At 47.2% G+C, this 24,577-nt stretch overlaps 1 long non-coding RNA gene across 5 annotated transcripts in view; it reads right to left on the reverse strand.

Moving 5' to 3' along the window:
- LOC119957769 overlaps nt 1-24,577 on the reverse strand; it is a 64,068-nt gene that overhangs the window by 13,676 nt on the left and 25,815 nt on the right. Inside the window, exons 4-7 of one of the 5 annotated variants that reach the window (XR_005458919.1) lie at nt 20,323-20,407; nt 16,390-16,472; nt 7,634-7,702; nt 6,155-7,293 (exon numbers count right to left, since the gene is read on the reverse strand). This is a non-coding gene — a long non-coding RNA (uncharacterized LOC119957769). Of the gene's footprint in view, nt 1-6,154; nt 7,725-16,389; nt 16,473-20,322; nt 20,408-24,577 lie in introns of those variants that run through there. The other 4 variants (XR_005458918.1, XR_005458916.1, XR_005458914.1 and 1 more) reach the window with 4 other exon arrangements.

The following is a 24,577-nucleotide window of genomic DNA, read 5'->3' on the forward strand; positions in this document are numbered from 1 at the left end:
TCGTCACCTTAAACATAATCCTGTTCTTTAACAGAATCACTACCCCCCAGGCCCTCGTCCCATGGCAGGAATGGTAAGTCTGTCCCACCCAGCCCTTCCTTAGCCACAGCCGGTCCTGCTCTCTCAGGTGTGTCTCTTAGAGGACGCCTATGTCGGCTCTCATGTTTCTTCGGTGGGTGAAGACTCTGGATCTTTTCACTGGGCCTTTAAGTCCCTTAACATTCCAGGTTACCAGGTCCCTTTTCCCATCACCTCCCCTTCCCGTCCCCCCTCTCCCATCTCCATTCCCTTCCCCTCCCCCTCTGTCCCCTTTCCCCGAGCTCTTTTTCCCCTATACTTCTCCGTCCCTGCTGTTTGTTCCCACTCCCCCTGCCAGGCACTGCCCCCCCCCCCCCCCCCCCCCCCGTTGGCAGACAGCCGCGGCCTCTATCTGCTGCATGTTCCCGGTGTTAGCTCTCCTGTTAGTGTGGTGACCCTCCTCCCGGGAGTTACTGTCGCACTGTCCTTCCACCCAATCTCTGTGGGTTCTGTATGTTCTTTCCACATCATGCCCGATACTTGGTCCTCCGCCTTTTGCCCTTGTCTGCACGTATAGGGCCAGCATCTTCCGCCTCTTCGTCAGTCAGTTGTGTTGTGGGGGGTGGAGGAGGGGTGAGGTTCTTTTCTCCCCCTGCCCCCTCCAATTGTTGGTTTGCCAATGCGCTGCCACTCTTCGCCTGGACCCCTCCCGCCTCTCCTGTGGTCACGGCCCCAGCCCGCAGTCTGTGACAAACGTATCTGCTTCAGTTGGGGCCTTAAAAACAATATTTTTTGCCCTGGAATGTGACCCACGCCTGGCTGGATATAACATTCTTAAGTGTACGCCGCTTTCGTACAGCGCTGCTTTCGTCCTGTTAAATCCAGCTCTGCACATGGCCAGGTCAGCCCCAATGTCCTGATAAATTCGGAGTCTGTGACCTTCCCAATTGCAGTTCCTCATGTTTAAAAATAAAAATAAAAAACCAATGAGGAGACAATAAAATGGAGTTCTGCTCCGATCGGGCTGAGAAGCCCGAACTGCCGGCACCAGTGGAGGAGCCGCCCACGATGCTGGCACTGTGTCTTCACTTACAATTCTTTAGTTGCTCACGCAATAGACCTTTTATTTCTCTTCCCCTATACTCTGGTAAGTGTCTCCTTATGCTAAGCTCGGAACTTTCCAAAATATTTCAATTGTTGCTCTTGAAGGTGTTTTTGATTGTAGTGGAGAGCCTCCACGTGTGAGCTGCCCCCTCTGAACTCAGCCCCCCTCTGTTTAGACTCATAACTCATTTTCCAAATTCCCCTCATTTCACACATTGACAGGTTTCCATATTCCCCTTGTTTTGCACACTCTCCTTGTTTTACACAGTCCTATGGTTTACACATTATCCTGGTTAACCCACTCATCTGCTCAATATACACCCCTGTTCCACACACGACCCTGGTTTACACATTTCCAACAGTTAACACCCTCCCCATGTTTACCCACTCCTCTGTTATGCTTGGCTTTACACACTCCCCTGCTTTTACACACTCTGCAAGTTTACACATGCTTTTCTTGTCCACTCTCTCCTGCTTTTAAGCCCTCCCATGGTTCACATTCACCACAAATTCTATAAACCCCTGGTTTTAACTTCCCAGGTTTTATCCATTTCAACAAATACACACACTCATATTGTGTAATTGTCAGGTTTTCACAATCCTCTCTTAAACATATTTATACACATGGTTTTACACACACACACCTGGTATTACAGCCTCAAATTTCACATGTATTGTACAATCACTGGGTTTGCACACTGCCCGGCTTACACGCTTCATAGGGTTTTACACAGTCCCAGTTCACAGACACCCAGTTTGCACAATCACATACTTTTTCACACTTTCCTTATTAACACACTTGCACCCATGGCTTTGCACAATCCATTGGTTGTACACACATCCATGACTTTACACACTCCCAGTTTATGTAATTCTATTACAGGAGAGTGAGCAAACCAGGGGAGCGAGTGAAGGGGAGCGAGAAAAGCAGGGGAGCGAGCGAACCAGGGGAGCGAGCGAACCAGGGGAGCGAGTAAAGCAGGGGAGCGAGGGAACCGGGGGAGCGAGCGAACCGGGGGAGTGTGTAAAACAGCACAGTATTTAATTCCCAGATATGCCAACAAATAGCCGTGTGTGTGAAGAACCAGAGTGTGTGAGCAGGGGTGTGTGTTAAACCAGGCAAATGTATAAACCAGGGACTGTGGAAACCAGGAGAGTGAGAAAACTAGGAATGTGCTAAACCAGGAGTGTGTGTAAAATTAGGGTAGTGAGTAAAGTAGTTGATTGTATAAATCAAATTCACTTTGAAATTGGAAATGGGTGATAATGAAGTGAATCAGTGAAATGGTAGTTTGCAGAAAGTGTGAGTTTGAGGGGCTGAGTGACAGTGTAATAACGAACAAGCTGCAGGCAATGACGGCAAATTGAATATCTCATTGGGACAAACACACAGCTACAAAGGTGATTGAATGACCCCTGGCGCAGGACACACAGTCCCCCCAACACGGACTCTATCTGAGATTCCACTCCATCTGTGATGACAGTGAAATGGGGAATATTCCCATAGATTCTCAAAGTACTAGGGACTGATACATACAGGATAAATCTGGCACAGAGGTTTTGGCAAAGAATGAAATCTGCTGATGAAATGTCAAATTCACACTCACTACCAGTGGCAACCTCACAATGAGCTGTTGTTCGTGTATCGGACCACACCCCAACCTTTGTTTGGATACCGGACAAGAAACTGCAAACATCTTTTTCAATTTGTAAACTGAAAATTGTACATTAACTCAATGTACAGCTCAAACGTACAGAATAAACTCTATGTACATCTCAAATGTACAGAATAAACTCGATGTACAGCTCAAACATACAGAATAAACATGAAGGTGACATCACATACCTGAAAAAAGGAGGTGCAGATCATAATCCACATTCGCTTACCAAAAACACACTTGTAATAAATTTAAAACGTGACAATTACTTTTCAGAAACCAAAAGACGCAGACAATATATTCATATACTTAGAACATAGAACATAGAACGATACAGCGCAGTACAGGCCCTTCGGCCCTCGATGTTGCACCGACATGGAAAAAAAAACTAAAGGCCATCTAACCTACACTATGCCCTTATCATCCATATGCTTATCCAATAAACTTTTAAATGGCCTCAATGTTGGCGAGTTCACTACTTTTGCAGGTAGGGCATTCCACGGCCTCACCACTCTTTGCGCAAAAAACCCACCTCTGACCTCTGTCCTATATCTATTACCCCTCAATTTAAGGCTATGTCTCCTCGTGCTAGCCACCCCATCCGCGGGAGAAGGCTCTCGCTGTCCACCCTATCTAACCCTCTGATCATTTTGTATGCCTCTATTAAGTCACCTCTTAACCTTCTTCTCTCTAACGAAAACAACCTCAAGTCCATCAGCCTTTCCTCATAAGATTTTCCCTCCATACCAGGCAACATCCTGGTAAATCTCCTCTGCACCCGTTCCAAAGCTTCCACGTCCTTCCTATAATGAGGCGACCAGAACTGTACGCAATACTCCAAATGCGGCCGTACTAGAGTTTTGTACAACTGCAACATGACCTCATGGCTCCGGAACTCAATCCCTCTACCAATAAAGGCCAACACACCATAGGCCTTCTTCACAACCCTATCAACCTGGGTGGCAACTTTCAGGGATCTATGTACATGGACACCGAGATCCCTCTGCTCAACCACACTACCAAGAATTTTACCATTAGCCAAATATTCCGCATTCCTGTTATTCTTTCCAAAATGAATCACCTCACACTTCTCCACATTAAACTCCATTTGCCACCTCTCAGCCCAGCTCTGCAGCTTATCTATGTCCCTCTGTAACCTGCAACATCCTTCCACACTGTCTACAACTCCACCGACTTTAGTGTCGTCTGCAAATTTACTCATCCATCCTTCTGCGCCCTCCTCTAGGTCATTTATAAAAATGACAAACAGCAACGGCCCCAGAACAGATCCTTGTGGTACGCCACTCGTAACTGAACTCCATTCTGAACATTTCCCATCAACTACCACTCTCTGTCTTCTTTCAACTAGCCAATTTCTGATCCACATCTCTAAATCACCCTTAATCCCCAGCCTCCGTATTTTCTGCAATAGCCGACCGTGGGGAACCTTATCAAACGCTTTACTGAAATCCATATACACCACATCAACTGCTCTACCCTCGTCTACCTGTTCAGTCACCTTCTCAAAGAACACGATAAGGTTTGTGAGGCATGACCTACCCTTCACAAAACCATGCTGACTATCCCTAATCATATTATTCCTATCTAGATGATTATAAATCGTATCTTTTATAATCCTCTCCAAGACCTTACCCACCACAGACGTTAGGCTCACCGGCCTATAGTTACCGGGGTTATCTCTACTCCCCTTCTTGAACAAAGGGACCACATTTGCTATCCTCCAGTCCTCTGGCACTATTCCTGTAGCCAATGATGACCTAAAAATCAAAGCCAAAGGCTCAGCAATCTCTTCCCTGGCTTCCCAGAGAATCCTAGGAAAAATCCCATCTGGCCCCGGGGACTTATCTATTTTCACCTTGTCCAGAATTGCCAACACTTCTTCCCTACGCACCTCAATGCTATCTATTCTAATAGCCTGGGTCTCAGCATTCTCCTCCACAATATTATCTTTTTCTTGAGTGAATACTGACGAAAAGTATTCATTTAGTATCTCGCTTATGTCCTCAGCCTCCAAACACAACTTCCCACCACTGTCCATGACTGGCCCTACTCTTACCCTAGTCATTCTTTTATTCCTGACATACCTATAGAAAGCTTTTGGGTTTTCCTTGATCCTACCTGCCAAAGACTTCTCATGTCCCCTCCTTGCTCGTCTCAGCTCTCTCTTTAAATCCTTCCTCGCTTCCTTGTAACTATCAAGCGTCCCAACTGAAACTTCATGCCTCATCTTCACATAGGCCTCCTTCCTCCTCTTAACAAGAGATTCCACTTCTTTGGTAAACCACGGTTCCCTTGCTCGACCCCTTCCTCCCTGCCTGACTGGTACGTACTTATCAAGAACTTGCAATAGCTGTTCCTTGAACAAGCTCCACATATCCAGTGTGCCCAACCCTTGCAGCCTACTTCTCCAACCAACACATCCAAAGTCATGTCTAATGGCATCATAATTGCCCTTCCCCCAGCTATAACTCTTGCCCTGCGGGGTATACTTATCCCTTTCCATCACTAACGTAAAGGTCACCGAATTGTGGTCACTGTTTCCAAAGTGCTCACCTACCTCCAGATCTAACACCTGGCCTGGTTCATTACCCAAAACCAAATCCAATGTGGCCTCGCCTCTTGTTGGCCTGTCAACATATTGTGTCAGGAAACCCTCCTGCACACATTGTACAAAGAACGACCCATCTAATGTACTCGAACTATATCTTTTCCAGTCAATATTTGGAAAGTTAAAGTCTCCCATAACAACTACCCTGTTACTTTCGCTCTTTTCCAGAATCATCTTCGCCATCCTTTCCTCTACATCCCTAGAACTATTAGGTGGCCTATAGAAAACTCCCAACAGGGTGACCTCTCCTTTCCTGTTTCTAACCTCAGCCCATACTACCTCAGAAGAAGAGTCCCCATCTAGCATCCTTTCCGCCACCGTAATACTGTCCTTGACTAGCAGCGCCACACCTCCCCCTCTTTTGCCCCCTTCTCTGAGCTTACTAAAACACCTAAACCCCGGAACCTGCAACAACCATTCCTGTCCCTGCTCTATCCATGTCTCTGAAATGGCCACAACGTCGAAGTCCCAGGTACCCACCCATGCTGCCAGTTCACCTACCTTATTTCGTATACTCCTGGCATTGAAGTAGACACACTTCAAACCACCTACCTGAACACTGGCACCCTCCTGCGAAGTCAAATCTGTGCTCCTGACCTCTATACTCTCAATCTCCCATACCCCAAAACTACAATCCAGGTTCCCATGCCCCTGCTTGTGACAGAAAAGTGCACAATTATTCAATTTTGGCACATCAGAATGGATAGGAGTAGAGAAAACTATGTCTTAATGAATCAGAAATTTAAAAAGATGGAATAGTTTACTTTAATGTTTTCAGGAACTCAAATGAGTAGATAAAACAAAATAAGATACTGAGCTATGAGAGATTGAGGTGAACATATTGACACATGGAGCTACACTGAAAACTGTGATAGATGCACGATATAACACAATGTTCCAATTCACTGGAATATACAGTGAAAACAACACTCAAATGGCAGCAGTGGACATTCTCAGTGAAAAGCGGGACAGATATACCACATACTGGCAGCTTTATGAGTATAAACGTGCTTCCATTAATCTATTTAAAGAAATAGAGATTAATATCTACCCTTTGCAGAAACATAAGGTTGCAGCACAAACCCAGAATCTATGTATCATAAACTCTGGGAAACAGAGTACATAGACAGTGACATATACAGACTCGGCTGACTTATGGGAAGTTAGACCTAATACAATTGTAGTTAGAAGAACGACAATCAACTTTCTTAAAAGATATAGGTATCAGAGAGGATGTTGCTATGAAAATCCTACTTTCCTGCACTGTACCATCTGTGACAGGTCAAGAAGGAAAACAGTAATGACATACTGTACTGGAGACTGATACATACAGGATAAATCCGGCACAGAGATATTTGACAAAGAATGAAGACTGCTGATGAAATGTCAAACTCACACTCAGTTTCCGTGGCATCCTCACAATGAGCTGTTGTTAGTGTATCGGATCACACCCTAACTTTTGTTAGGGCACCGGACGACAAACTGCAAACATTTTTTTCAATTTGTAAAACTGTGAGGAAAGGAAATGTGTCCCCAGGAGTGATGACACTGACCAATATATTAAAACAAACTTTAATTTAAACACAGAATTAATCACATTAACATTAAAGCACCAGCTTTACAATTAACAGTCAATCCCATACTCTCACAGATTGTCAGGTAAAGAATCAATTACATATTCACAAAGAAAAAAAAACATATGATAGAGAGAGAGAAATACAGCACAGAACAGCCCCTTTGGCCCAAGATGTTGTGCCGAACTTTTGTCCTCGATTTATCATGGACGTTTGGACACCAAGGGCAATTTATCATGGCCAATCCACCCAACCTGCACATCTTTGGACTGATATTGACAGTTATGTGAGAAATTTCACTCCAGTGCACCTGAGGAAACAAGAATTTGCAGTATGAGTCACATGGTTGCATTGCTTTCTGAGACAGTCTTACAAAGAATCATATCCATATCGAGATTCCAGAAAATGACAGATCCAGACAGGAATGTAGGGGATTATGGATTAGTGCAAAACCCACATTCTGAATCAGAGAATGGTGAATCGAAAACAAAAACCAGAACAATTCATTTGCAGCGAATAATAGATGCAGAATGACTTGGATACTGACATTGTGGCCCAGTGGTGAACCGATACTGGATAAACATATTTCATATACAGACCACTATTGGTTTTAGTATATATGTTTGAATGTGGGCATTATCAAAAAGTACCTTCCTAATAGCTGTGTTTAAGGTGGCTGTGGACTGCCTTCTTTCACCCTCGTAGCCTGTCTGCCGAAGCTACATCGATAGAACAAGGGCACTACAAAGAACACACCAACAATAAACATGCAAACACACAAAAACCCCACAGTTGCATCCCAGTAACTGATAGGGTAAATAAAACAAACATTCAAAAACAGATGCAGATACTGAGTTATCACAACATCCACATTCCCTGACTGAAATATTCAGAGTAAATTCCACATCCAATTAGCAGAGTAAAGAACAGGCATCAAGTAAACCTCCATTGTGTTGCAGTAACTGACACATGCAGCACAGAACCAACATTCTGACATTGGGAACAGACAAGTGAAGATTAAAACGCATTGTTACATAAAGGAAACTGACAGAGACTTAGAATTTACAGTGCCGAAGGCGGCTATTCGGCCCATCGAATCTGCACCGGCTCTTGGAAAGAGCACCTTACCCAAGGTCAACAACTCCACCCTATCCCCATAACCTAGTAACCCCACCCAACACTAAGGGCAATTTTGGACACTAAGGTCAATTTATCATGGCCAATCCACCTAACCTGCACATCTTTGGACTGTGGGAGGAAACCGGAGCACCCGGAGGAAACCCACGCACACACGGGGAGGATGTGCAGACTCCGCACAGACAGTGACCCAAGCCGGAATAGAACCTGGGACCCTGGAGCTGTGAAGCGATTGTGCTATCCACAATGCTACCGTGCTGCCCGTAATACACATTCACTTCCCGTATTTAACAGGTACAGGAGAAAAACGACTTTCCATCCATGGCAGAACTAACCTGTGGAGAGAAAATAGACAATGAGACAGCTGTACAGCAGAAAATACTGATTCACAAACTGGAAACTGTCAGCTCAATATTAAATGAGCAAAACCATCCCATATGAGACTGTAATGGGTTTGCAGTGATCCCATTCACTGTCCACAAATTACAGATAAAGTGTAAGGTGTTTCCTTCTACATTGAAAATACAGGTAAACCCAAATTCACACATAATAAATTGACAAATTCAAAATGCAGCCAGCATTTACTATGGTACGAATATGACAAAAATAGAATAAGATAGTCACCAAATAATGGCACGCAAAATAAAATTGACATGAAGCTAGTAGAAATGAAATTAATCCATATTCCATTTTCATCCATATGTCTATCCAGTGACCACTTAAATGCCCTTAAAGTTGGCGAGTCTACTACTGTTGCAGGCAGGGCGTTCCACACCCCTACTACACTCTGAGTAAAGAAACTGCCTCTAACATCTGTCCTATATCTACCACCCCTCAATTTAAAGCTATGTCCCCTCATGTTGGTCATCACCATCCGAGGAAAGAGACTCTCACTGTCCACCCTATCTAACCCTCTGACTATCTTACATGTCTCTATTAAGTCACCTCTCAGCCTTCTCCTCTCTAACGAAAACAACCTCAAGTCCCTGAGCCATTCCTCGTAAGACCTTCCCTCCATACCAGGCAAAACATCCTAGTAAATCTCCTCTGAACCCTTTCCAAAGCTTCCACATCCTTCCTATAATGTGGTGACCAGAACTGCACGCAGTACTCCAGGAGCGGCCACACCAGAGTTATGTACAGCTGCAGCATGACCTTGTGGCTCCGAAACTCAATCCCCCTACTGATAAAGGCTAGCACACCATATGCCTTCTTAACAGCCCTATTAACCTGGGTGGCAACTTTCAGGGATTTATGTACCTGGATGCCGAGATCTCTCTGTTCATCTACACTACCTAGAATCTTGCCATTAGCCCAGTACTCTGCATTCCTGTTACTCCTTCCAAAGTGAACCAACTCACACTTTTCCGCATTAAACTCCATCTGCCACCTCTCAGCCCAGCTCTGCAGCTTATCTATGTCCCTCTGTATCCTATAACATCCTTCAGCACTATCCACAACTCCGCCAACCTTCGTGTCATCTGCAAATTTACTAACCCATCCTTCTACACCCTCTTCCAGGTCATTTATAAAAGTGACAAACAGCAGTGGCCCCAAAACAGATCCTTGCGGTACACCACTAGTAACTGAACTCCAGGATGAACATTTGCCATCAACTAGCACCCTCTGTCTTCTTTCAGCTAGTCAATTACTGATCCAAACCGCTAAATCACCTTCAATCCCATACTTCCTTATTTTCTGCAATAGCCTACTGTGGGGAACCTTATCAAACGCCTTACTGAAATCCATATACACCACATCAACCACTTTACCCTCATCTACCTGTTTGGTCACCTTCTCAAAAAACTCAATAAGGTTTGTGAAGCATGACCTACCCTTCACAAAACCGTGTTGAGTATCGCTAATCAACTTGTTCTTTTCAAGATGATTATAAACCCTATCTCTTATAACCTTTTCCTACATTTTACCCACAACTGAAGTAAGGCTCACAGGTCTATAATTACCAGGGTTGTCTCTACTCCCCTTCTTGAATAAGGGGACCTCATTTGCAATCCTCCAGTCTTCCGGCACTATTCCTGTCGACAAAGACGACATAAAGATCAAGGACAAAGGCTCTGCAATCTCCTCCCTGGCTTCCCAGAGAATCCTAGGATAAATCCCATCTGGCCCAGGGGACTTATCTATTTTTACATTTTCCAAAATTTCTAACACCTCCTCCTTGTGAACCTCAATTCCATCTAGTCTGGTCGACTGAACCCGAGTATTCTCCTCGACAACATTGTCTTTCTCCAGTGTAAACACTGATGAAAAATATCCATTTAACGCTTCCCCTATCTCCTGATTCCACACACAACTTTCCACTACTATCCTTGATTGGCCCTAATCTTACTCTAGTCATTCTTTTGTTCCTGATATACCTATAGAAAGTCTTAGGGTTCTCCTTGATCCTATCCGCCAACGACTTTTCGTGACCTCTCCTCGCTCTTCTTAACTCTCCCTTTAGGTCCTTCCTGGCTAACTTGTAACTCTCAAGTGTCCTAACTGAGCCTTCATGTCTCATCCTAACATAAGCCTTCTTCTTCCTCTTGACAAGTGCTTCAACTTCCTTAGTAAACCACGGTTCCCTTGCTCGGCAACTTCCTCCCTGCCTGACAGGTACTTACTTATCAAGGACACGCAGTAGCTGTTCCTTGAAAAAGCTCCACATTTTGATTGTACCCATCCCCTGCAGTTTTCTTCCCCATCCTATATCTTGCCGAATAGCATCATAATTGCCTTTCCCCCAGCTATAATTCTTGCCTTGTGGTATATAGCTATCCCTGCCCATTGCTAAAGTAAACATAACCGAATTGTGATCACTATCACCAAAGTGCTCACCTACATCTAAATCTGACACCTGGCCGGGTTCATTACCCAGTACCAAATCCAATGTGGCCTTGCCCCTTGTTGGCCTGTCTACATTCTGTGTCAGAAAACCCTCCTGCACACACTGCACAAAAACTGACCCGTCTATAGTACTCAAACTATAGTATTTCCAGTCAATATTTGGAAAGTTAAAGTCCCCCATAACAACTACCCTGTTACTCTTGCTCCTGTCGAGAATCATCTTTGCAATCCTTTCCTCTACATCTCTGGAACAATTCAGAGGTCTATAGACAACTCCCAACAGGGTGACCTCTCCTCTCCTGTTCCTAACCTCGGCCCATACTACCTCAGTAGACGAGTCCTCAAACGTCCTTTCTACCGCCGTGATACTTCCCTTGATTAACAATGCCACACACCCCCCTCTTTTACCATCTTCTCTGTTCTTACAGAAACATCTAAATCCTGGAACCTGCAACAACCATTCCTGTCCCTGCTCTACCCATGTCTCCGAAATCGCCACAATATCGAGATCCCAGGTACCAACCCATGCTGCAAGCTCACCCACCTTATTCCAGATGCTCCTGGCATTGAAGTAGACACACTAAATATTTGTTTAATCAACAAATATACCAAAACCAATATTAGTCTGTATGTAAAATATATTTATCCAATATCTGTTCATCACTGTGCCACAATGTCAGTATCCAAGTCATTCTGCATCTGTCATTCACTGCAAGTGAATTTTTCTGGGATTTGTTTCGCATCACCATTCTCTGCTTCAGAATGTGAGTTTTGGACCAATCTATAATTCCCTACTTTCCTGCCTGTATCTATCATTTGCTGGAATATCGGTATGGGTATGATTCTTTGTGTGACTGTCTCTGATAGCAATGCGACCATGGGACTCATCCTGCAAATTATTGCTCCCTCAGATGTACTTGAGTGAAATTTATCACGTAACTGTCAATATCATTTTTTTTTCTTTTGGTGAATATGTAATTGATTCTTTACCCGACAGTCTGAAATTGTTTGAGAGTGTAGGATTCACTGTTAATTATAAAGCTAATTTTTTGATGTTAACGTGCTTAATTCTGTGTTTAAATTAAAGTTTGTGTCATTATATTGGTCAGTGTCATCACTCTTGGGGTGAAGTTTCCTTTCCTCACAGGTTTACAAATTGAAAAAAATGTTTGCAGTTTCTCGTCCGGTGTCCTAACAAAAGTTGGGGTGTGGTCCGATACACTAACAACAGCTCATTGTGAGGATGCCACGGGAAGTGAGTGTGAGTTTGACATTTCATCAGCAGTCTTCATTCTTTGTCAAATATCTCTGTGCCGGATTTATCCTGTATGTATCAGTCTCCGATATGGGATATAAAGACTGTTTTCCTTCAATATCTGTCACAGATGATACTGTAGGAATGTAGGATTTTCACATCAAAGTCCTCTCTGATACCTATATCTTTTGAGAAAGTTAATTTTAGTAACTTCTGACTACAATTATAATAGGCCAAACTTTCCATATGTCAGCCAAGTCTTGCGTATGTCACTGTCTATTTTACTGTCTCCCAGAGTTTCTCATACATAGATTCTGGGTTTGTCCTGCAACCTTAAGTTTCTACAAAAGGTAGATATTAATCTCTATCTCTTTAGATAGATGAATGGAAGCATGTTTATATTCATAAAGCTGTCAATATGTGATATATCTGTATAGCTTTGTACTGAGGATGTGCATCACTGCCATGTGAGTGTTGTTTTCACTCTGTATGTTACAGTGAATTGTAACATTGTGTTGTATCGTGCATCTATCACAGTTTTCAGTGTTGCTCTATGTGTTGGGATGTTCACCTCAATCTCTCATAGATCAGTAGCTTATTTTGTTTTATCAACTCATTTCAGTTTCTGAAAAAAATTAAAGCAAACTATTCCATCTTTAAAAATTCCTGGTTCATTCAGTTAGTTTTCTCTACTCCTGTCCATTCTGGCATGAGAAAATTGAATAATTGTGCGCTTTTCTGTCACAAATATATGAATAAATGCTCAGCGGCGGTTGGTTTCTGAAAAGTAATTGCCATGTTTTAAATTTATTGCAAGTGTGTTTTGATAAACGGATATGGATTTTGATCTGCACCTCCTCTTTTCAGGTATGCGTTGTCAGCTTCATGTCAATCCTATACATTTGAGCTGAGCAAGGGGAATTCATAGAATTCTTACAGTGCAGAAGGAGGCCATTCAGCCCATCGAGTCTGCACTGACCCTCTGAAACACCACCCTACCAAGTAATGCTCACACTCGCGATCTCAGCAAACCCACCAAAGCTGCACACCTTTAAAATCAGATTCTTTGGAGAATCTGGACTTTATTGCGCAAGTCACTTTCTAATCTGTGATTATAGATTTTCATCTAGAATTTAGTTTCTGCTGGATGACATGTGAATTTTATTTTGTATGCCTTTTTATGGTGACTCTATTTTATTATACTCCTGTCATTTCTGGCTGTAGTGAATGGTGGTTTTGGATTTGCCAATCTCTGATATGTGAATTTGGGTTTACCTGTAATTTCCAATGTGGAAGGAAACACCTTACGCATTGTCTGTATTTTTTCGACAGTGAATGGGATCAGTGCAAACCTATTACAGTCTCATATGGGTTTGTTTTGCTCATTCAATTTGTAGCTGACAGTTTCCAGGTTGTGAATCAGTATTTTCTTCTGTACCTTTCAGTTATAGCTGTGGAATTGGCTTTTTTTCTCTTAGTTAACCTGCTATGGATGAAATGTTGTTTTTCTCCTGTACCTTTTAAATTTGGGAATGTGGGTTCAGTCTGTATCTGGCATTTTCCTTTATGCAACAGTGTGATTTACTCTCCACTTCTCTGTTCCCAATGTGAGAACATTGTTCCTATGCTGTATGTATGTTACTGCAACACAATGGAGATTTAATTCATACCTGTTCTTTATTCTGCTAATTAGATGTGGATTTTACTCTGAATCTTCCAGGCATTAAATGTGGATGTTGTGGTCGCTCAGTATCTACATATGATATGTGAATGTTTTTTTTTTACCCTGTCTGTGCCTGACTTGTGAAATTCACTTTTACAATGAAGCAAACTGATATTGGGAAGAAGCTGTGGGTTTGAAGTTTGTGTGCATATGTATTATAGGTTGGCATGTTCTTGATCCCTTGCACTCTGGGTGTAGCTTTGGCAGACAGGCAATAAGCTGAAAGAATGCAATCCACAGCCACCTTAAACACAGCAATTAGGAAGGGAGAAAATTGCTGTGTTTTTGACAATGCTCATGTTTAAACAAAAAATATACCAAGTGGTAACTGGTCTGTATGTGAAATGTGGTTACTTGGTATTTGTCACCACTGGGTCAGTATATGAGTCTGTATGTAAACCTGTAACTGTCCATCTCTGCAAGTTCAGGGATTTGTTCAGTATTCATCATTCTCTGCTTCAGTGTGTGATTTTTAGAACATACAGTGCAGAAGGAGGCCCTTCGGCCCATCAAGTCAGCACCGACCCACTTTAAGCCGTCATTTCCACCCTATCCCCATAACCCCGTTTGGACTAGACCATCATCCACTAATTACCTGTCTGTATCTGACATTTGCTGGAATATGGCAGTGGACATAATTCTTTATGAGACTGTGTCTGATAGGAAGATAACCATTGAATTCATGTTGCAAATTCTAGTTCCTTCAGATGTTTTGAGTGAAATTTCTCATGTATCTGTCTGGCGCTATCATTTTTTTACATTTTGTGATTATGGAATTGATTCTCTATCTGACAATCTGATGATATGGGTGAGTTTAGGATTCTCTCTGCATCAGTCAGTCTCTGAACTGAATGTGTGAGAGATCAATTGTGGTTTGTCAATCTCTGTTTGGTGTGTGTGAATGTTGTTATCAATCTGTACCTCCCAGTCTCTGCACTGCTCTGTGAGTGTGTTTCTATTCTCTGTCAGCCAGAGGTATTGTGTGTGACTGTGGGATACATTCAGTGATCTTCAATCCCTGGCAGTTTGAGAGTGTGGTACTCAATCTGCGTCTCTCGTACATTACAGTTTAATTATTTTACTGCCATTCACTGGAACTTTGTTTAATGGGCTTAATTCTAGATTTGAAAGTCTGTGGTTTTGGATGTGTGTGTGGAATATATTCTGTATCTATTCATGCCGGTCAGTGTCAGCTATTTTCTCCATCTGCCATTACTTGTCGCAGAATCATAGAATCCCTCCAGTGCAGGCGTAGGCCATTCAGCCCATCGAGCCAGCACTGACCCTTGGAAAGAGTAACCTACCTGGGCCCAAGCCTCCACCCTATCCCCATAACCCAGTAACTACCTAACTTTTTTAGACACTGAGGAACAATTTATCCTGACCTATCCACCTAACCTGCACATCTTTGGACTGTGGGAGGAAACCCACAGGGATAAAGTGGAAACACCAGTCACCCAAAGCCGGAATTGAACCTCGGTCCCTGGAGCTGTGAAGCAGCAGTTCAAACCACTGTGCCACCCCCTAATCTGGAATGTGAGACTAAATTTACTTCTGTATCTGTCAGGCTTGTGCACTTTATCTGAAAGAAGTTTCAATTTTTGGCTGTCTATCCAGGGTGCTGTATGGAGGCATGAGGTGAATTGTGTACCTGTCAGTCTATGGAAACTGAACGTGAATTTGAGATAAATTCTGTATTCTAGTTTCCGAATTATATATGAATAAGCAGCTCATTGATGTCAGTGTTGGAAGTGAGTCGAAAGTTTCCATTAGTTCTGCAATTAGTAACTGTGGTCCTGAACCATTCTGTACACACCATTCTCTGGTACTGTACAGAGATACTGTTTTCCTTCTGGAACTGTCACTGGTGGTATTGTGTGTAAATGCAGGATTTACTCTGGATTTACTCTGTCATTCTCTGATATTGTGTGCGAGGGATTTCTTCGGTTTCTGTATTACTCTGGTGAAGTGAGAACATGTATGTATCTTTCTGTGCTGGATTTCAGTTTCCTCCAATGTGCAATAATGTTGTCTTCACTCTGCCTTTGTCAGTCTCTTGTCCTGTGTCCCTGGTGTTGTGTATAACTGTGGAATTCTGCTGCACTGCCACATAACGAATATCTGAGACAATGTGTTGCAGTTAATCTACTTAAATTTTAACCAATGTCATACCGTGCAATTTAATCTAAGGATGTGTTGCTTTTGCCCTGAGCTAAATGTGTCCAACTCACAGGTGTACAAGGTTGGAGAGGAATGAATACAACCTCCCTCATAACTGCTCTGTTTGACTCATTTACTGAAAGGTTGCCTGGCAACATTTGTATCTGTGTATGTCTCTAATTGTATTTTTGTTAGACTGTAGACCTAATGATCTGGCAGCATCTGTGTGCTGTATGAGTGACACTGTACCTATTGTGTGCTGGAAACAGCTCGCTGAACCTCACCTTCTGTCGACGAATAATCTGTTTTTGTCATTGTTTTCCGTGCATAAAGAAAACGTAACTCCGATATCTAAAGAATAGGTGAGCTGGAAGACAGAAATGGAATCAATATATTTTTCCCAATAATTATTGTAATGAACAATCATAAAAGCGAAACCAGCGGCACATCTAGTGGCTTTTCACAGTAACTTAACTGAAGCCCACTTGTGACAATAAGTGATTATTATATTACATAAGTGTAATATAATGCACTGCAGCAATCTGTTCCTGCTGATCTGGTGTTTTGAGCGATGTTACAACAATTTTCAGACATTTACACAGAGTTCATCACTGTTGCTCAAGTTGGACAATGCGATGGAGCAGTAACTTTGGGAGGGTCAGATTTCTCTTGGCAATTCACTTTGAACTTACTGTGCAACCGGAAACAAGCAGATACTGTTTAAAATAGAACATTGTCACTTCTCAGCTGGAGCCTGGTTGAGGGAGAGAAAGCAGCAATGATCCTCAGCAGCGAGAGCTTTTGCCCCTGTCCACACAGTGGGTGAGAATTGCTTCTCCTTCCCCCACACTGACTCCAGTTCCGGGAGCAGTTCCTGGTCCAGGGGGCAGATCCCAAACAGCGGCTGCCTCCGCCTGATTGTCCGGCCCAGTGCTCAATGCCATTCTCTGAGGCAATGGGCAGCCACCATTCTAAAGCCATGCGCTGCTGTGAACAGATGCTGTTTGTTCACTTCCCGGTGGGGCAGTGATGTCTCCGACCGCTGCTGAATGAAAGCCCATTCCGCTCACTGGCTCAATGGAGCTGAGAGACAGTGTGGGGGAGGGGCTGTGCCTGTGCACTCACCCTCAGGCTGACAGGCAGGGGGCGGGGTTAACCCGGGCATGCGCAGATTCATGTGCAGCAATTCCGCATTGAGAATCAATGGGAATATTCCCCATTTCACTGTCATTACATTTGCAGCAAAACCTCCGATAGAGCCCGTGTTGGGGGGACTGTGTGTGTGTGGGTGCAAGTGGCCCTGCGCCCCAGGGCTCAACCAATCACATTTGTAGCTGTGTGTTTGTCCCAATGAGATATTCAATTTGCAGCCATTGCCTGCAGCTTGTTTCTTATTACACTGCCATTCAGCCCCTCAAACTCACACTTTCTGCAAACTGACAGACGAGACAGAGGAAAGTGAGGGAGGACCTGGGGGGGGGGGGGGGGGGGGGGGGAGAGCAAGGTGATGTAACAAAACCCAGCAAGAAAGAATGGGGGCAGCAGTGAAGAATAGGGGGAAGGGAGCAAAGGGGGAGAACAAAAAAAGGGAGCCAGAAAGGGGAATGGAGAAGGAAACAATAATGGGGGGGGGGGAGCACAGGGGGAGACGACAGTGGCAGCAACCACAGCACGGTGAGGGAACACGAAGAAAAACGGGAAGGGGAACGAGCAATAACCCAGTTAGATGGTCGGTGAAAAGGAAAGAGAGGGGAGGAAAGACCACACCCATCCGGGTATATTTCCCAGAGCCTGTGTGTTTTGTTTTGTAAGGTACCTGTATCCACAACGTGGACAAAACTGTGTTTACAGCAATTATTAAAGAAAAGGGAGAGTATCGGGGGGGGGGGCGGGGGGGGGGGGGGGGGGGTCCAGGGAGAGGGGAGCTCGGTGGGTCAGGGAGAGGGGAGCTGGGCGGGGGGGGGTCAGGGGTCAGGGAGAGGGGAGCTGGGCGGGGGGGTGGGTCAGGGAGAGGGGAGCTGGGCAGGGGGTTGGGTCAGGGAGAGGGGAGCTGGGCGGGGGGGTCAAGGAGAGGGGAGCTGGGCGGGGGGGGTCAGGGAGAGGGGAGTTGGGTGGGGGGTCAGGCAGAGGGGAGCTGGGCGGGGGAGGGGGGTCAGGGAGACGGGAGCTGGGCGGGGGGATGGGGTCAGGGAGAGGGGAGTTGGGTGGGGGGTCAGGCCGAGGGGAGCTGGGCGGGGGGAGGGGGTCAGGGAGAGGGGAGCTGGGCGGGGGAAGGGGGTCAGGGAGAGGGAGTTGGGGAGTGGGGGGGGTCAGGCAGACGGGAGCTGGGCGGGGGGATGGGGTCAGGGAGACGGGAGCTGGGCGGGGGGATGGGGTCAGGGAGAGGGGAGCTGGGCGGGGGGATGGGGTCAGGGAGAGGGGAGTTGGGTGGGGGAGGGGGGTCAGGGAGAGGGAGTTGGGGAGTGGGGGGGGTCAGGCAGACGGGAGCTGGGCGGGGGGATGGGGTCAGGGAGAGGGGAGTTGGGTGGTGGGGGGGTCAGGGAGAGGGGAGCTGGGCGGGGGAGGGGGTCAGGGAGAGGGGAGTTGGGTGGTGGAGGGGTCAGGCAGAGGGGAGCTGGGCGGGGGGATGGGGTCAGGGAGAGGGGAGCTGGGCGGGGGGCGGTCAGGGAGAGGGGAGCTGGGCGGGGGGATGGGGTCAGGGAGAGGGGAGTTGGGTGGTGGGGGGGTCAGGGAGAGGGTAGTTGGGTGGTGGGGGGGTCAGGGAGAGGGGAGCTGGGCGGGGGAGGGGGTCAGGGAGAGGGTAGTTGGGTGGTGGGGGGGTCAGGCAGAGGGGTGCTGGGTGGGGGGATGGGGTCAGGGAGAGGGGAGTTGGGTGGGGGGGAATAGGGAGGATTGTTTGCTGAGCAGACGGCGACAGCCTGTTATTAGAGAAACCTGAGAAGAAGCCTTTGTGTTCAGTAAAATAAATGAAAACAAACGGCAATGTATCTAATTTCGAAAATGCTGAAAAGATATTTTTTTTTTTTAAAAGTGTGTAAAAACAGAGGGGCGTGCACAACAAGAATGTGTGTAAACTAGTGGAGCTTCGAAACGATTGGAAGTGGATCAAGCAGGGGTGTGCATTAAGCAGGAGAGTGCATCAAACAGGGCAGTGTATCAAGCAGGGGAGTGTGTAAAGCAGGGGAGTGTGTAAAGCAGGGAAGTGTGTAAAGCAGGGAAGTGTGTAAAGCAGGGCAGTGTGCAAAGCAGGGCAGTGTGCAAAGCCGGGCAGTGTGCAAAGCCGGGCAGTGTGCCAAGCCGGGCAGTGTGCCAAGCCGGGCAGTGTGCCAAGCCGGGCAGTGTGCCAAGCGGGGCAGTGTGCCAAGCGGGGGAGTGTGTCAAGCGGGGGAGTGTGTCAAGCGGGGGTGTGTGCAAAGCAGGGCGGTGTGTAAAGCAGGGGAGTGTGTAAAGCAGGGCAGTGTGTAAAGCAGGAGAGTGTATGGAACCAGAGGAGGATGCACAACAAGAGTGTGTGTAAAATGAGGAGTGATTGCAGCAGTTGAGTGTTCAAACCAGGGGAGTGTGTTAAACTAGAGCTGTGTGAACCAGGGGATTGTGTAAATGAGGGGATTGCCTCACAGCGGCAGGTTCCAAGGTTCATTTCCCGCTTGGGTCTCTGCCTGTGCAGAGTATGCACGTCTTCCCCGTGTCTGCATGGGTTTTCTCCGGATGCTCCGGTTTCCTCCCACAAGTCTCGAAAGACATGCTTGTTGGGAGACTTGGATATTCCCCCAATATTTAGCTTTGAGACTTGTCTCAGTTCAAGCTCATGAATAATTCTGTTCTTTTCAATCAGCAGCACTGACTTTTTACTAGCACCTAAAGTTCACAACTTGTGAGATGAAAGAGCTTCCGGATATCTTTTAATCCAACAAAGTTACAAAGAAGTGCAAATGGATACTTCCACATTGATTGCTCAATCTATAAGCTAATTAATACTATACTGGTTACTTTATAGATGAAAAGCTGTCATAACAAGTTGATCCAACGTTCCATGATATGGAGTAGGGGTGAATTGTGGAAAATTATCCCACCTGCCCTCTCGTGTATCACTGTTGGATTGGACATGTTTATCTGGGAGTTGAGGTCAATGTAAGTGTGACTGCTTCTGTTCCCTGTGACGGTGGAGCTGATGTTGTGTCTGTGTCTCTGCAATGTTGGATTAATATTGTACTTACTGTCAGTTAGAAGGAGACGGCTGCACATTCATGTTGCTGAGGAATCATCATCTTGTTCTGGGAACTCATCTCTTCATCAGTTGAACTAGGGGGAAGAAAGCAAATCTCTTGTAAATCAGGGTCAGCTGAGGCCAATGAGAGATCAATCAATTCTTTCAACTGATAATCAGTAAAAGAAAGAAATAACTCTCCAAACCCTAGCCCAGAATCAGACAATAAGCCAGGCCCAGAAAGAGCTCTCCCTTCCCCCCGCTCACTCCAAGTCCCGGAACAAGATGGGGCTCCCGCTGCGCCTCTTGCAAACAGCCCCCGATTCTCCCTGAACTCCCCCCGAGTCAGTAATGATCTCTGAGCCTCTTTGCTCACACTCCCAAATGGATGAGCTGCTGCAATGAGAACGCTGTTTCCTCGCTGGAGGGGCTGCGCATGCGCTCTTACTCAGAGTGACGACAGGCAGGGGCGGGGCTACACCACGGCAGCATTGTGGATAGCACAATGGCTTCACAGCTCCAAGGTCCCAGGTTCAATTCCGGCTTGGGTCATGTCTGCGCAGAGTCTGCACATCCTCCCCGTGTGTGCGTGGGTTTCCTCCGGGTGCTCCGGTTTCCTCCCACAGTCCAAAGATGTGCAGGTTAGGTGGATTGGCCATTATAAATTGACCTTAGTGTCCAAAATTGCCCTTAGTGTTGGGTGGGTTTACTGGGTTATTGGGATAGGGGGAGGTGTTGACCTTGGGTAGGGTGCTCTTTCCAAGAGCCGGTGCAGACTCGATGGTCCGAATGGCCTCCTTCTGCACTGTAAATTCTATGAATACACCAGACATGCGCAGATCACCGCAGCAATTCAACATTGAGAATCAATGGGAATATTCCCCATTTCACTGTCATCACAGATAGAGCAAAACCTCCGATATAACCCGTGTTGGGGGGACACTGTGTGTGTGGTTTTATAGGGTTTAACAACTGTAACAATATTGTTGTGTTGTTTTTTTTGGTATTTTGTGAGTGATGACCTGCTGGGCTTATCGACACGCAGCAGGATTAAAACCCTGCATCCGCCGACTATCCTGGCCTGTTGCACAGCGTGACAACAATGTAAAAGAACAAAAATTATCTGAGGGACAAAAGCTAACCGCACCCTGCGAAAATCAGGGTCGATAAGGCAGCCCAACCCAACGGTGCCCACCGAGAATGCAAGGCCTCAAGTGTACCCGTGGTCACCGCATGCTACAGGTCCAGGGACACATGGCCGCGAACAGGGCCGCGGAAGAGGGGCAGACAGTCAGGCCGGATGACACCCTCGGTCGCCCGCTAACTGGACCTATCAATGGCAAGTTTGGCCAGGCCCAGGTTCACAAGGAGGCCCTCCACCTTCCACCCTCCCCCCTGCACCGGATGTCCGTAGGTCAGGAACGTGGAGCTAAAGTGCAAAGACAAAAACAACAATGTCGTCAAAAAACTAAAAAGGGAATGCAGCCGAGGACAGACAACATACACATGCTCCACGGTCTCCACCAGGCCGCAAACGTGACAGGTCTCTGGGGAGGCCGTGTGGTAACTTTACCTACGGTTGCACGGCACTGCCTTGTGCAGCTCCCTCCACTCCAGGTCCCCAAATCTGACAGGGAGGACGCCTCCGTCGAGGGACCTCCAGCGGAATGTCCGCCGCTGGACGGCGGGCGAGGGCAAGGAGGTGGAAAGTGTGCAGCAGGAAACCCCTCTGCGCGGTGCTAAAAGACACAGGAGGTGATTCCGTGAGGCGGCTGGGGTTGTGGGGTACAGCAGGGATCCGCTCAGACGGGATGCTACGGCACAACTGCGCCCTCTCGAGTCCAAGTGTGCCCACGGGGCCGAGCACGACCATTTTGAGGCCTCAGATGATTTTGGCCGTGTGCTGCATGGTCTGCGCCCAGCGAGCTCGTAGGGCATCACCCAGTCCAATCCTCTGCCACCCTGCACATCCCTGCTCCTGGTCACCCCGGCATCCACAGCCCTCCACTCTGCCAGGCAACGGAATGGATATTGGCGGAGGTGCAGATTCATGAGCAGCGGCTCCCTTACGATAGCAACTGCTCCTGAGGGGGGGGGGAGCTGTGGCACGTGGCGACCATATTCCAGACTTTGAGAAGGTCCTGGTGCAAGACGGGCAGCACCAACAAAGAATTCTGAAGACTTTGCTGGTCAGCGAATAGGGGTAGCAGATTCGAGGTCAGGTCATGTACCTGGCGGAAGAAATACGTCACCACAGCACACCATCGTTGAGGAGGCTCAACGTACAGGTATAACTACAGAGTCTGAAGGGGGAAAGTCGTGATGTGGGCACACCAGCGCCTGACCGCCCTCCGCTATTGGGAGACTCAAGACCTCTGCAGGGACCCAGTGCAATCCATTGTCCCAGAGGAACCGAATCAGAGTTCTCTGTATGTGTGTGACAAAGACAGGGGGAAGGGGCAAAGTGACCAGCCGGTACAACAGCATGGAGGCTATCAGCTGGTTTATGATGCGAAATCGACCCCTGTGGGACAGCACTCATAGCAGTCCTGTCCAGCGTCCCAGGCGAGCGGTGACCATGGTCTCCAGCTCCTGCCAGTTCGCCGGCCAAGCTTCCTCTGCCGGGCAAAGATGGACTCCCAAGTAGAGAATGTTGGTTCAAGGAGAGGATGTTGGTCGAGCTCCAGCTGAAGGGCCTGAGCTCCTCTGGGAGGGGGTTCATCTGCCACGGACCGACCAGGAGTCCGGAACATTTAGCCCAGTTGATCCGAGCAGAAGATGCGGCGGAGACACAGCCTGGCACTCTCGCATCCTCTGCAGGTCACCGGGGTCAGTGAACATAAGGAGCATATCATCAGCGTAAGCCAAAAGGACCACTGCCATGCTCGGCTCACGCAGAACCAGCCTCGGCAACCTCCTCCACAGGAGGCGCAGGAAAGGCTACACGCAAAGAGAATTATGTTGGCCGGACAAGGGGCAGCCCTGACGCACTCCTCTCCCAAAGCGAAGGGGCGCCGTCAAGGACAGGTTAACCTTAATCAGACACTCCGAGGCAACGTACAGTAATCGGATCCGGGCGACAAAGTGCGTCCTGAACCAGAAGGCTCGCAGAGGCCCGAGCAAATACTCGTGCCCCACCCTGTCGAACGCCCTCTCCTGGTCAAGAGGCAGGAAGGCGCTCAACATACCATTCCTCTGGGAATGATGGATGTCCCGGACCAGATGGATATTATTGTAAATGGTGCGGTTTGGGACGGTGTAGGACTGGTCCATGTGGTCCAGCACAGGGCCAAGGCACAAAGACTTGACCTTGGCAAATATTTAGTAGTCTGTGCTGAGGAGGGAGACCGGTCTCCAGTTTTTGAGTCAGCGGAGATCCCCCTTCTTGGGCAGCAGGGCAATAACGGCCCTGCGCCAGAAAAGGGGAATCTCCCTGTTCACGATGCATTCCCCAGGACCCCCATATAGTCGCTCCCCAAGACGTTCCAGCCCTGGGGTCTTGCTCCTTGACAAGCTGTCAAGGGCACCGGTCAGCTCTTGAAGATTGATGGTATAGTCGAGCCTCCCGACGCCCTCCGGGCTGACCTGCGGCAGGTCCTCCCACAGATCTCGGCACGCGTCCTCGCTACACGGATCCGGAGTAAAGAGGTCAGAATAAAAGTCCCTGATTAGGGTCCTGACCCCCTCCGGATCCGAGACGAGGGACCGTCGCGCCCAGCAGTGAAGAAATCTGCGTCCTCTTTCCAGCGAGTAGAAGAAGGGGGAGCCGCAGTCCATGTCTGTCAAGAGATGGATCCGCGACCTCATGTACGGGCCATGGGACGCGACAAGTTCCAGGTTCCGCAGCGTGCCCCTCAACTTGCTGTACACCAGCCCCAGGGCCGGGTCCTCATCGGGATGAGCCAGACGTGATTCCAGATGGAAGACTGCTTCAGCCAATTTGGCGATCGTGGATTTCCGCTCTGCCGTCGACCCCTTTGTGTCCCTCTGACAGAAGGCGCGGACATGAATCTTGCCCACGTCCCACCACAGCCTCAAGGAGGGGAAGCCATCCCGTTTCTTTCTCCAGCCGGCCCAGAAACGGAGAAACGAGTCCAGGAACCGCTCGTTGTCCAGCAGCGTGTTGTTAAAGTGCAAGTATGCGGACCGTGCCTGAGCGCGGGACGGGCCGAGCCCCACCCACACCAGGTGATGATCCGAGCACGGCACCAGCTCCAGAGATGCCGTCGGAACGCTGGGCAAGTACGTCCTAGAAATGTAAAGAC

This window comes from Scyliorhinus canicula, chromosome 27 (assembly GCF_902713615.1).
Source record: "Scyliorhinus canicula chromosome 27, sScyCan1.1, whole genome shotgun sequence".
In the NCBI taxonomy this organism is placed as follows: domain Eukaryota; kingdom Metazoa; phylum Chordata; class Chondrichthyes; order Carcharhiniformes; family Scyliorhinidae; genus Scyliorhinus; species Scyliorhinus canicula.